The sequence below is a fragment of the Saccopteryx leptura genome, chromosome 1 (assembly GCF_036850995.1).
Source record: "Saccopteryx leptura isolate mSacLep1 chromosome 1, mSacLep1_pri_phased_curated, whole genome shotgun sequence".
NCBI lineage: Eukaryota > Metazoa > Chordata > Mammalia > Chiroptera > Emballonuridae > Saccopteryx > Saccopteryx leptura.
In genome coordinates, this window is record NC_089503.1 from 20,306,630 (window position 1) to 20,319,407 (window position 12,778).

Sequence of the window (12,778 nt, forward strand, 5' to 3'; positions counted from 1 at the left end):
ATTACAAATTACAGAGTGCCACAGGAGCCTATGCCTGGAAAGTTTGAGCTTGTCTGGGAAGTGAGAGAAGCCTTCTCTTCAGATGCCACGAGACTGGGTCAGACTGAAGTCTCTAGTAAACCATGCTTCCCTACTAACCCATACGGCGTTGAAAGCCCAAGTCACATCTTAGTCTTTCTGTATTCCTGCTCCTCAATCACCTTACCTAAAACTGGGGCTATAACACAATTGAGAAGCTATGAATAAACATACATAATTAGGTACATGATTAATGCTCAGGTATCCTATGGATTCCTTAGCCCTGGAAAGATAAAGACAAACCTTGAATAAGAAATAATTGCAAGAATCATCATATAAATATCGTTGGATTTATTTTAACCAAATATATAATGAAATGAATTATTTATCTCTTCATCTATCATCTATCTATCTATCTATCTATCTATCTATCTATCTTTAACCATCCCAACAACTACATTATTTTCCTTTTACATAGTAGGAAACTGAAGTTCACAGCAGTAAAATAACTCATCCAGGGTCATAGAGAAGGAATTCAAACTTAGGAATTTGACTCAGAAGCTGGCTCCTTAACCACTACATTAAAGCCACCATCAGCCTTCATCCAGTATTCAGTTCAGAAAAAAATATCAGTAATAACTGGATAATAAACAGAAATCTGATAGCAATGTTTAATAAAACTGTGGAGTATGATATTAGGAAAGAAAGGTTTCAGTAGCAAAAAAAAGAAAATGAAATTATAATCAGTCTGCTAAAGCTCATAAAGAACTGTGCCAGATAAACCTGATAGGAGTAACAGGAACTTTTCCAATAGACTAACAAAATTAGTAGCTCAAAGGAACTCAGTAAGGGCTTTTTATTTAGCAGTAAGCCAATCACTTGAGGCTGTCTCCAGATCTTACTTGGACAATTCGGTCAGGATGCCTGAACAAGATCACCGAAACCTGTCTCAAAATCTGCAAGCAAAGGCTGATGGCAAAGCAAACTGGATTTAATTGGGATGCATGCACACCTGAGTAGGGATTGTATCTAAACGTAATTAATAACAGCAGGTCCAAATCCATCTTTATTTTATTCAATTGGTTCTATTCCCACCAGGGGTTCTTGGGAATCAATTCTATAAAAGATCTGTTAACAATTAAGCCAACTACAGTAGTTGAAGGTGAGATTTTATAGTCACTTGACTTTGCTTTAACAATCAAAATTATAAAGGATGAATAACTTATTTCTAGTGTGACTGAGAGAAACAGCAACACCCAAAATGTCTGTTAAAATGCTACACAGCCTGACCTGTGGTGGCGCAGTGGATAAAGCATCGACCTGGAAATGCTGAGGTCGCTGGTTCGAAACCCTGGGCTTGCCTAGTCAAGGCATATATGGGAGTTGATGCTTCCAGCTCCTCCCCCCTTCTCTTTCTCTGTGTCTCTCTCTCCTCTCTCTCTCTGTCTCTCTCTCTACTCTCTAAAAATGAATAAATGAAATAAAAATATTTAAAATGCTACACATAAAATAGTCTTTATAAAGTCAGTTTAAGATATCAGAACCCATTGGCTCACTGGCAAACTGTCCTAGAGCAGTGATTTTCAACCAGTGTGCTGCCAAGAATTTTTAAAGCACGCAATACTTGACTATTTAGTTAGGGGCACTGACCTCTTTTCCCTTAGATGGTCAAGTAAAAAAATAGTAGTCAACATAACAATAGCTGTCTACTGTGAATGAATCAAAATTACCCCTATTTTTTATCAGATCAGCAAAAAAATATGTTTTTTGGGCGTGCCACAGAATTTCAGTAATTAGTTTATGTGTGCCATGAGATGGAAAAGTTGAAAATCGCTGTCCTGTAGTAGGAATTAGGGCTATTAAGTTCCTGCCTGCTTTAGTACTTGTACCCTTCACTAGTGGAATATATGCTACCCATTATCCCTCCTCAATAAGAAAGCACTTATGAGTCCTATTATTTAAGAGTGTAGAGGAAAAACAACTGTTGCTCTCAAACAATTATTTCCAGAAACTGCACATTAGTGCAGATCTTTTGGAAAAGCAAACCCATTGCAATTTTATTTTGAGACATTAGGTGGCAGCAATAACCAAAAGGCAGAGGGAAAGCTTTCAGAGACCAGGGAAAAGAATGCAGGCTTGTGCTGGCAGTCAAGGATGGAAGCATTTCCATTATAATTTAATGACATTAAGAATGGGTGGATGCAATGACATCTTTATATATTACAGGATTCATTACAGCATTCACCAAACCCAACAATGCCACAAGTTATTCCTACATAATTCAGATAGTCGAAAACCCTTTCCAAATTAAAGCATTTTAAGTTGGCATTAAATAGCTGTACATTAGAGATTTTTTTTGAATCCTACAAGTGACAACAGAGACAGACTTAAAATTTTTTATTCAATGACCCATAAACCCTTTCACTAGTGTAACACACCATGTCTTTCAGAAAACAAAGGATGTCTGTATAATCTCAGAATTCTAACAACTACCCCCCAAATCCTCACAGGATGATGAACAGATACAGAATCTCTCCCACCAGTCTCTCCTTGGGGTTCTAAGGTTGAGACGAGCTCAGTAGGAGAGATGAGACAGACAGAGAACTGGGCTGAAGACAGACCCAGAACAAGGACAAGGTTAGGTGGGAAGAGGAGGCGGTGGCAGGCAAGGGAGCAGTCCTAACACTGCGATCCTCACAGAGCACTGGCAGCACACCGGGCTCAGCAGCGCTCTCCACGACCCCACCCGAAACTTCTGCCAACGGTAATAGGTAAGTATTGTATTTCAAAGACTCCAAAAATCCAGAGTCATTCTGAACGTTATATAAGTACCCTAAATTATATCATACTACAGTTTAAAATCACTTGCACATCTCATACTTAAAAAGGAAAAAAAATACACAAGATTTCCGTTTCTTCTAAATTCACTTGCTGCTACTTCTGACCTACTCGACTTTTAGAATCCTTTATCAAAAACAGCTGCTATAGAGATAATGATGTCATTAGAAAATTAAGATTCTTGGTAACTGGGTTGGGCATGAGGGAGAAGAAAACAATACTAAAGACTAGACAATAAAACTCACATCTGAACAAACACAATAATAAAAGATATGAGCATCCACAGGCAACCTGCTGCTTGGTCCAGATTAATCAGAGACATGAGAAATCAGGTGCTTTAAAAATACACTGCCAAATGGTTGCGCTTCCCAAATATATCAATTGATGCAAAGTATTCTCCATTTTGCTCTCATCATATCAGAGTAGATGTTAAGTCTACATTTTATACTAATCCAGTTCTAGCAATCCAATTAAAGAGTAGAGAAATGGAAAACCTATTAGAGTTCATTAGTAAAAATGGATTAGAAAAATGCTGCCACTTTATTATATTTCAGGATAAACAAACTTTTATTTTTTTATTTTTTACTAGCTCCACTACGTTTAAATATTTATTGAATAACGTATTACAGTCATACAAATCAAACCAACACGCCCGTTTACATCCTGACTTTTATAACAATGAACATTTTAAAGAAATAAAATGTTTAAAAGAATTATATATACAGAAGCCTTCCTAATAGAGCTTATCCCTCCATGATGTGAATTAATGCAGTTTCATTGTTTTGACATAAAAACTATTTCAATAACAAACTTCCCAATACCAAAAAAAAATAAAACAATCCAAAAAACAAAAACAAAAACAAAATCAGCTCTGAGATGCAGCAGCACCAACACATTAACACCTGAGCCTTTGAGGACCAAAAGAACAATGCCTGAACTGAGAGCAGATGTTTGGAAACCTTGGCAATGACGGATTGTACTATGTTTACAAGGTGCTAATTAACCCTGCAGATTCCTGCGTTGAACAGAAATTTCAGAGTTTCATTCCTCAGTCTTTACAAGTTCCTTGCCATTGGACAGCAGAATTGAGGCAGGAGCGGCATTTTCCAGTGCACGTGTGTCAGCGACGGAGCCTTGGAGAACCCGAGGGCACGGCGGCGTAGTAAGGTGGCCTCTGAATCTCAGGCCAAGACTCTCTGTGCCACTTTCTCTGCTCCTCCTATAGCTCATGCTCAGAAAATATTTAGCAAATAGATAATGGACATGAACTATATAATAAAACTCTTGACATTTCTTTCTCAATCTTCCGTGCAGAAGGCAGAATTGATTACCCTTCCCACTACCTCACTATTAGCAGCGTCATGCAAACAATGTACATCTTCATTTTCCTCGTTTACCAACACTTTCTTCCACCCCCACTGTCAATGTGTTTCGACTGTAGATTTGAATTTGAATAAACCCTTATAAAATAAGTAGTGTGCCCTTTTACTTTCAAAGTGGCAACACGCTAGAGTCCTCACTTTCTTACTCTTTTCACTCAGCATCAATTTTATGATCTATTTTGTTACCATTACTGTTTATAATGGATACAAGGTATTCCATCAGTTTTTGCATACCCATTCCCCTGGTGTTGGGCAGACAGATTGCTCCAATCCTCTCCTTTCTGCTGAGAACATCCTCAGATATAGCCCCTATGGGCCAATATATGACTTTTTCTGTATATATAGCAGGGATGGAGCATGCTAGGTCAGAGAGTACATAGTTACACATTTTGTCAAGCATCATCTAATTTTCTCTGGAATGACTTCACTACATACTTTATAGAAGAATGACAATTCAAGCCACCCTAACCTCAGCCCAGGCTTCATCCTCTCTCTCACTTTTAGTTTTTAGTCATGAAGGTCCCTAGCCTTAGCATGGTTTTAAAAAGGAAGAGGGCTTTTTCTCCTGCCATTTGACTCTGCATGTCACGACATGATAGGCAACCTCTCTCTGATGCTGGGCACTGTCGTGTCCTCTCTAAACAAGATAAGGTAAGGGCTAACAATGCATTAGCTTGGAAATTGGAGACTTAGACCTGAAAAAGAAGAGACTTACATACAGGTAAGTGTGAGGGTCAGCTGACATGGCTTCTAGTAACTGACCCTCCTGGAGAACTTGCATTCCAAGTCCACACACTCTTAGGTCACCACAGCTTCTCCCTGTCACTTTTCAATCAGGTGCTTTGGTGCTTTTCAAACTATACCATGTTGACAGGATTTCTTCTTCTTCTTCTTTTTTCTGAAGTGAGAAGCAAGGAGGTAGAGACAGACTCCCATATGCACCAGACCAGGATTCACCCAGCAAGCACAGCAGGGGGCGATGTTTTGCCCATCTGGGCTATTTCTCTATTGCAACTGGAGCCATTCTAGTGACTGAGGCGGAGGCCATGGAGCCATCCTCAGTGCCCGGGTCAACTTTGCTGCAATGGAGCCTCGGCTGCGGGAGGGGAAGAGAGAAAGATAACGAGGAAGGAGAGGAGAGGGGTAGAGAAGCAGATGGGTGCTTCTGCTGTGTGCTCTGATCAAGAATTGAACCCAGGACATCTACATGCAGAGCCGATGCTCTACCACTGAGCTAACCAGCCAGGGTGAGAGGCTTTTCTTCGAGAAACACCCAAGTGGATCTGACTTGGCTGGAACTGATTTTTTTTTATTGATTTTAATTTATTGTGTTTACAAAGATTCTAGTGTTGCCCCGAATGCAACCCCCCTCCCCTGTATTCCCCTCAACATCTCCCCTACCCCCTTCTCCATAGCACCCTCCCCTATTCCCTTCAGGTTTATCCCCTCCTATCATTCCCTTTCCCTCTGTTCCCTTTGATCCTTCCTGTCTCAATTCCATTCCTCAGTTCACATTGTTCATTGGATTCCTCAAATGAGTGAGGTCATATGATATTTTTCTTTCTCTGCCTGGCTTATTTCACTTAACATAATAGTAGCCAGGTCCATCATGTTGTTGCAAAAGGTAGGATTTCCTTCTTTTTCATGGTCCCATAGTATTCCATTGTATATATGTACCACTGCTTTTTAATCCACTCATCCACTGACGGACACTTGGGCTGTTTCCAGATCTTTGCTATTGTGAACAATGCTGCCATAAACATGGGGGTACATTTCTCCTTTTGAATCAGTGATATAGTGCTCTTGGGATATATTCCTAAAAGTGGGATGGCTGGGTCAAAAGGTAGTTCCATTTTTAATTTTTTGAGGAATCTCCATACTGTTTTCCACAGTGACTGCACTAGACTGCGTTCCCACCAGCAGTGCAGGAGGGTTCCCTTTTCTCCACATCCTCGCCAGCACTTATTCTGTGTTGTTTTGTTGATGAACGCCATTCTGACTGGTGCGAGGTGATATCTCATTGTGCTTTAATTTGCATTTCTCTAATGATTAGTGATGTTGAACATTTTTTCATATGCCCATTGGCCATCTGTATGTCCTATTTGGAGAAGTGTCTATTTCTTTTGCCCATTTTTTGATTGGACTGTTTATTTTCCTGGTGTTGAGTTTTACAAGTTCTTTATAAATTTTGGTTATTAACCCCTTATCAGATGTATTGTCGAATATGTTCTCCCATTGTTTGTCTTTTTATTCTGTTCTTATTGTCTTTAGCTGTGTAAAAGCTTTTTAGTTTGATATAGTCCCATTTGTTTATCCTGTCTTTTATTTCACTTGCCCGTGGAAATATATCAGCAAATATATTGCTGCAAGAGATGTCAGAGAACTTACTGCCTATGTTTTCTTCTAAGATGCTTATGGTTTCACGGCTTACATTTAAGTCTTTTATCCATTTTGAGTTTATTTTTGTGAATGGTGTAAGTTGGTGATCTAGTTACATTTTTTTGCAAGTAGCTGTCCAATTTTCCCAACTCCATTTGTTAAAGAGGCAATCTTTACTCCACTGTATGCTCTTACCTCCTTTGTCAAATATCAGGTGTCCAAGGATAAACAAACTTTTAAAAATGAAGACATCTGTAAAGTGTATGTACCCAAAGTGGAGGGAAACCTCTCGTCTGTAGCTTTTGAACTAAAAGCGTATGGATCTGGGAGTCTAATCAACCCCGGTTTTAGTCCAGGCTCTACTACTGCCAAATTCTAACAGGAGGCAAGTGATTATCCACCAGTAAATCTGTTTCCTCATTGTCCACATATATATAATAAGGCTAAAAGTTAAAAGAATTAAGTGATAATATGCAAAATCTTAAACTCAACCCTGGAACATATTAGAATGTTAATAAAGGGAGGAAGAGCTGTTATTGCTGTGCGGTCATTTACTCAGCAAGTATTACTGGACTCGCATTTTGTAGCCAATGCTATTCTAGGTGCTAGGGACACAGCAGGACAGACAAGGTCCCTGTTTTGACTTCGTACTGCCAGCATCCAAGTGGGCAGGTCCTTCTGAAAGACAGCTCTGGGCAACAGTGCATCAGAATAACTGTTTATACTGATTAAACTTATGCTAATTGCTTCTCTACCTTCTTTATTTCACTCAAGAGATCTAGTCCTCCCGTCTACAGAGCGCGTGGAGAGTGATGCAAAGAAAACTCCTTTTCTGCCTTATTTAACATATTGCGGTAGCTAGCACATGCTCGTACTCTGACAGATGATATTTGGAACACCATGTAAAACATTCTGCAAACTTCACAGTTTTCATACACTGTGAGTGGCAATTTCTAAATAAAAGAGAGTTTGCAAGACTTTAAATTTGCAGTGCCTTTAATCAGAAATTGAAAAATTAAGACTGAGAAGCAACAGCACAGAATGCTTCCTTTCCTCCTTTTAATTATAAATTGCTATGGGATCCTCATTATAAAACTAGGTAAGATCTGCCATACGTCACCTTAGAATAGGGGATGCGGACAGAAGGATGACATGAGGTTGGCAGTGAGATCTTAGCTAACAGGAGAAACACATCAATTTCATGAATTACAGTTCTATTTACATTTCTGAAATCACAGCTAATTACCCAGTTTTAAGTAAAAAGTTCTGCTCTAATTAATTCCATTAGTGGGGTTCTAGTAAAAGGAAATACATTCGAATTCCAAGTCATATTCTCCCTTTAGAAGTCCAATCTCATTCAGCACATCTAATGGAAATATACTTAGTCTGATAATGTTCCTGACGACGCTCCTAGTGTTGAAGAAAAAGATTCCCTGTGCCTCTTCTGCGTGCCATGATTGGTGGTGCCAGGCTGCTGCCTCACTCAACACAAAAAAGGGGGCATTTATGCCAGAGATCCAACTGTCTACTTGAGTCTCCCACTTGGATTTCTGAGTACTCTCAAGTTTAATATACCCCATGGTAAAATCGTCTTTTTTCTCTAAAGAATTTGCTCTTGATCCAGAGTTTTCTATTGTAGGGAAATAGCACCCAGCTGCCCACGTCAGAACCCGGAAGTTGCTAATTACTAACTGTATAATCCTAGACAATGGATTTATATTCTGAAAGTCTATTTCTTGTCTGTAAAATGGGCATAGAAATATTAATACCTACCTCAGAGGACTGTTAATGATTAAGATTCACTGGCATGGTGCCTGGCATATTTTTAAAAATGCTTAATGAATGTTGGTAATAACAATTAAAGGCCCTGGCCGGTTGGCTCAGCGGTAGAGCGTCGGCCTGGCGTGCGGGGGACCCGGGTTCGATTCCCGGCCAGGGCACATAGGAGAAGCGCCCATTTGCTTCTCCACCCCCACCCCCTCCTTCCTCTCTGTCTCTCTCTTCCCCTCCCGCAGCCGAGGCTCCATTGGAGCAAAGATGGCCCAGGCGCTGGGGATGGCTCCTTGGCCTCTGCCCCAGGCGCTAGAGTGGCTCTGGTCGCGGCGGAGCGACACCCCGGAGGGGCAGAGCATCGCCCCCTGGTGGGCAGAGCGTCGCCCCTGGTGGGCGTGCTGGGTGGATCCCGGTCGCATGCGGGAGTCTGTCTGTCTCTCCCCGTTTCCAGCTTCAGAAAACAAAACAAACAAAAAAAAACAATTAAAAACAATTACTATTGTTATTCTTTACTCCTGTCATACCTTCATCAGAAACTGGTTCTGTTTCTGTTTCCTAAACATCTTTCTAGTTAGTCCACTTCCATCCATTGCTACCACCACCATCCTAATATAAACCATCATCATATTATGCTTCATTGCTGCTGAAATAGACTTACTGGTCTCCTTTTATTAATTCCTGCCCTTTTCAACTTGGGAGACAGAATGATCTCTCTCAAATTCTAGCATGAAGTCAATTTACTGCTTAAAACTCTACAAGGTCTACATTGTCTTTCCAATAAAGTCCAAAAGTTGGTACACCTTGTTTTCTAAGCCTCTTGTGATCTGGGTCTGCTCAATCTCCAGGCTCCAGCCACTTCTTCTTTGCAACCTGTGCTCTAGATTGCCAGATCTCCTACCGGTTCCTCCACCCTGCCAAGCATATTGACTTCAGGGTTTCTCTACAGACTGTTTTATGCCTGGAAACCCTTCCCACTGCTCTTCTTCCAGGGTTAATATGCTTCAGATCTCAAATATTTATATTCTCAGAGAGAACATCTCTAACACTCTTAACTTTCTCAGTTAACATACTCTTTCATGATACGCACCACATTCTCAATTACTTGTTTAGTGGCTGTCTTCCCTGAAAGCAGAAACAATATGTTTTATTGACTGCCATATCTCTGTAATTTTACTTGCTGATACTCAGGTTTCTCTTCAGTACATATAAATCAACCAACAAACAGGAAAGGAGAGGCGCTGTACAATCATCTGTCTGGTCTTTGTCCCAGATTCCTAGGTGGAATTTCTAGGGTATCAGGAGTGTCTGTTCTCATAGAGGGCCTGTGGTTCACACCTGAGTTTACATTCCCCAGGATCAAGCGTCCCCAAACTACAGGCCCCGCAGGCCGCATGCGGCCCCCTGAGGCCATTTATCCGGCCCCCCACTGCACTTCCAGAAGGGGCACCTCTTTCATTGGTGGTCAGTGAGAGGAGCACTGTATGTGGCGGCCCTCCAAAAGTCGAGGGACAGTGAACTGGCCCCCTGTGTAAAAAAAGTTTGGGGACCCCTGACCTAGGTCAATAAGAATGAGGACTGGTCAACAGAAAGAACTCTGTAGCTAGAGGGTTAGGGTCTGAGCCAGATCAACCTTCGGAAGAGGGAGGGGAACTGCAAATTGAGTCTAATAACTAAGAAATTATTCATGTCTAAATAATAAAATTCCCATAAAAACTCCGGACACTAAAGCTAGTGGAGCTGTCTGGTGGGTAAACACATACATGTGTAGGGAGCTTCTGTGTCCTGCACCCTCTCAGACCTTGCCCTATGTGTTTCTTCACTGGACTGGTCTTGACTTGTATACTTTATACTATAAACCTATGCCCTTTCTTGGGCCTGAGCCATTTTATATCTGAGCTGTTGGAGGAAGGGGTCACTTCCAAAAGTATGAAGTTTATCTTTGGTGTTCTCTTAACTAATTTTCTTTGCCCATCTATTCTTCCTCCCCTCAACCCCTCCCTGATCACTAACCTGCACCTACAGTTTCCTCTTGAAGCCCCTCCTTTTCTCTTTCAAGAGGGTTTCTCCCTGTCTCTCACTAACCAAGATCATCTCCGCAGGCTGACTGAGCCAGCAAGTGGACAGGTAATCCACTGAACGTACTAATAATCCCAGTAAGATGCAAATGAAGATGTCACTGGCTCTTTCAGAGCTACTTACATTTCAAAAGAAGGCAATTTAAAACTAATTTCTAATTAGCAAAGTTCCCGAGAAGGCGAGAAGATAATCCCTAGCTTCCCACGTTTCTAAACTCTCTGAAGCAGCAGCAGCACTCTTCTCCCTGCGACTTCCTTGGTCCCTGAGACTGGGAAACTGTGTAACTTCCCAGTACACTCGCTCCTTTCCTCCCTTCCCAGGGAACCCAGACAAGTTGACTTAACCTGGCTCCTGCAGCTGCGGCTCCCTCTCCCAGGACTACATCTACTGATAGTTCTTCCCCCTCTGACACTTTGGGGACTAAAATATAAGGAAGCCCTCTCTGGATCCCAGCCCAATTAATTACCTGGGCGTTTGCCATTTGGAAGTTAACTGGTCCTTTCCCCCAAGGAGCTAATCATACTCTTGGGTCTTTTGTTAAGAAGCTTTGAAAACTTAAGTATAAACAGAGATATAACCCTTTCTTTTCTTTTGTTAGTAGCTTTCTTGCCCACATTTCCCCCTATAAACCTAACATTTTGTACACCTCAGAGTGCCCTTCTAGTGGCTAGAGAGGATGCTGCCTAATCACAGATCGCTTAAAAGGGCCAATTAGGGCTTCAAGTTTACTTGGTTGAATTTTGTTTTTTTTAAGAGTAATAAATAGGCCTGAACACACTAAGCCAGTAAGTACAGCAGCGCAAGTCACCGTCTGTACCAACCGACTCTCTTGTTTCTACAACTTATATAAACCATGCAACACGGAATGCAGAAAACAGCGTTTGGCACGGAAATTTTCAATCTAGGATAAGATGTATATTTTAAAAGTCTGAATACAGTTACGGTGTTGTTTTTTTTGTTAAATGAACCACAAACTATATTTTTCTAGGAGGAAGGACCCTTCTATATTTAATTCTAAAATAAAAAATGTAATTTTTTAAAAGTTAATAAGTCATAGCAGTGGAATTTGAAAGGAAAAAATATCTGTGTCATACTTAAAACCCAAGGCTCCTTCTCTGGCCTTGGTAAATGACGCCCCCTGCGATGCATTGTGCAAAGTCCTTGAAACCATTTGGAGCTCACATGAGAGTCTCTTGAGGAATCAAGTAAGCATTACAGTGGTCACATTCTGTTAACCAATTGTTTGCTTATTCAAAGCAATACTGATGTCATTTTCTCTGAACAGCTGAAATTTTTTATGCTTTCTGAACCCTGTGCTTCTCGGCATTTGTCTGGGAGAAGACAGCAAGTGCTTACTTGTTTTACATAACAGAGTTAAAAACCCAACTCTCAACCTTACACATTTATAGAGTTTTATCAAGTTACGGTGACCTTTCAGGATAAATTCACACAATTCATGGCTGTTTTCTTTCCACTTATCTTATTGAAAACGTAATGTTTCTCTCATGACAAAGGGCTTTAGCATTTTCCTTGGTAGTTCAGAAAATATTAATTTGCTTTATTAAGCACTGACTATATGTTGGTGGTTAATGCTATTCAAACAAATGAAGTGTACCTTGGTGATTTATTTTTCTTTTTATTACTACTGTTTTTTTTAATACTTGGTGGAAAAAAAATTTCTTACTGTAACTTAATATGGATTGCTAGACCTTACAGACATCAATCTATATGTTCATTATTTTAGGGAATATTATAAGAGAGAGACTGATATTAAGCAGAATAAGTAGGGAAGTAAGATGATTTTTCCCTTACTAGACAGGAAGAGTTATGTTGTTGGGCAGATAAAATATATTATGCTCACTTTGTTAAAGATGGCGCTGCCCACATGGAAGCCCATCGCCCAGGTGATATTAATGTGTGTTGGGGGTGGGCTGTGGGCAGGCTGGATCCTTGTAGCCTGGGGCTTGGTTTTACTTTTATTTATTTATTTATTTATTTTTTATTCATTTTAGAGAGGAGAAAGAGGAGAGAGAGAGAGGAGAGAGATGGGGGGAGGAGCTGGAAGCATCAACTCCCATATGTGCCTTGACCAGGCAAGCCCAGGGTTTCGAACCAGCGACCTCAGCATTTCCAGGTCAACGCTTTATCCACTGCGCCACCACAGGTCAGGCGCTGGGGCTTGGTTTTATGACTAAGCCTTTCCCACCCCTTTTGTTGTGGGGTGGTGCAATCCCATTATGCCTCAGATAAGTGACTTTGTATTAGAGACTTCCCTATTTTGTATATTGGATTAAAGGTTTTGATTTCTGCAC

At 40.7% G+C, this 12,778-nt stretch overlaps 1 protein-coding gene across 1 annotated transcript in view; it reads right to left on the bottom strand.

The window, feature by feature from the left end:
- Positions 1–12,778, bottom strand: part of HSD17B12 (hydroxysteroid 17-beta dehydrogenase 12) — a 159,971-nt gene that overhangs the window by 40,387 nt on the left and 106,806 nt on the right. The gene's annotated exons all lie outside the window — the stretch shown is intronic.